Genomic DNA, 2,090 nt, shown 5'->3' on the forward strand with positions numbered 1-2,090 from the left:
CCCACTGAGCAGGGGCTCGATCCCAGAACCATCATGACCCAAGCTGAAGACAGACGCTTAACCGACTGATCCATCCAGGTGCCCCTATTATCATTTTTTTTAAGATTTTACTTATTTGAGAGAGAGCACAAGCAGGGGGAGCAGCAGAGGTAAGGGGAGAAGGGGGTTCCCTGCTCAGCAGGGAGTCCAATGTGAGGCTTGATGCCAGGACCTTGGGATCATGACCTGAGCTGAAGGCAGTTGCTTAACCAACTGAGCCACCAAGGCACCCCAAGATATCTATTATCTTTTTAAAAAATACAGAAGGGGTGCCAGGTGGCTAGGTCAGTTAAGTGTCTGACTCCCGGTTTCAATTCAGGCCATGATTTCTCAGTTGTGGGATCTGGCCCCACATCTGGCTCTGTGTTCAGTGCAGAGTCTGCTTCAGATTCTTTCTCTTTTTCTCTCTCCTTTCCCTTCTGCCTCTCCCCACTCTCTCTCTCTCTCTCTCTTAAATAAATAAATAAATAAATAAATATTTTTAAAAATACACAAGAACATTTGCCTTTATATATGACTTGTGGGTATTAGGGATATAATTTCATAAAAAGAATATTGCTGCTGACTAGTAAAATTCTTTATTGCAAACCTGCATTTTTTTAAGTTAAAATACAATAGAAAGAGAATAAAATACAAATGTTCACTTATAAGATTAATGTATAAATAATGTTATAAAACATTGTTTAAGAAATGTAGTTGGATGAAGATTCAATTTCAGTAAAAGGTTCATCTCCAAAGTACATTTCTTTACCTCTATATTTTGCAAATTTAACTATGATGTGTCTTGGTGTTGGTCTGCTTTTGTTGATTTTGGTGGGAGTTCTCTGTGCCTCCTGGATTTGGATGTCTGTTTCCTTCCCACGATTAGGGAAATTTTCAGCTATAATTTCGTCCGATAAACCTTTTGCCCTGTTTTCCCTCTCTTCTTCTGGAACCCCTGTGATACAAATGTTATGGTGCTTTATGGAGTCATTGAGTTCCCTAAGTCTATATTCATGATCCAGTACTTTTCTTTCCCTCTTCTTTTCAGCTTCATTGTTTTCCATAATTTTATCTTCTATATCACTTGTTTCTCTGCTTATTCCATCCCTGTGGTCATTACATCCAGTCAGTTTTAAATCTCAGTTATTGTATTTTCATTTCAGCCTGACTAGTTTTTAGGTCTTTTATCTCTATAGTAAGGGACTGTGGCAAGAAGGGAGAAGGCACGATATATTCAACATACTGAATGGGGAAAATACTCAGCCAAGAATACTCTATGCAGCAAGGCATCATACAGAGGAGAGATAAAGAGTTTCCCAGACAAGCAAAAGCTAAAGGAGTTCATGACCACTAAACCAGCCTTGCAAGAAATATTAAAGGGCACTCTTTGAGCAGGAAAGAAATACCAAAGATGACAAAGACTGGAAAGGAATGGAGAAAATTTCTAGAAAGAACAAAACAAGTAATAAAACAGCACTAAATTCATATCCATCAATAATTTTTTCTTCTGAATATAAATGGACTAAATGCTCCAATCAAAAGACATAGGATGCTAGAATGGATAAAAAATAATACCAATCTATATGCTGCCTACAAGAGACTCATTTTAGACCTAAAGACACCAGCACATTGAAAGTGAGGGGATGGAGGGGTCCCTGGGTGGCTCAGTCATTAAGTGTCTGCATTCAGCTCAGGTCATGATCCCAGGGTCCTGGGATCGAGTCCTACATCGGGCTCCCTGCTCCACTGGAAGCCTGCTTCTTCCTCTTCCACTCCCCCTGCTTGTGTTCCCTCTCTCGCTGGCTCTCTCTCTCTCTCTGTCAAATAAATAAATAAAATCTTAAAAAGAAAGAAAGTGAGGGGATGGAGAGCCATTTATCATGATAATGGACATCAAAAGAAAGCCAGGATAGCCATACTTATACCAGACAAATTAAATTTTATTTTTTTAAAGATTTTCTTTATTTATGTATTTATTTACTTACTTATTTGTCAGAGAGAGCATGCACAAGCAGGGGAACAGTAGGCAGAGGAAGAAGCAGTTTCCCCACTGAGCAAGGAGCCCAATG

The sequence above is a fragment of the Ursus americanus genome, chromosome 34 (assembly GCF_024610735.1).
Source record: "Ursus americanus isolate L20-20 chromosome 34, mUrsAme1.1.p, whole genome shotgun sequence".
Classification (NCBI taxonomy): Eukaryota; Metazoa; Chordata; class Mammalia; order Carnivora; family Ursidae; genus Ursus; species Ursus americanus.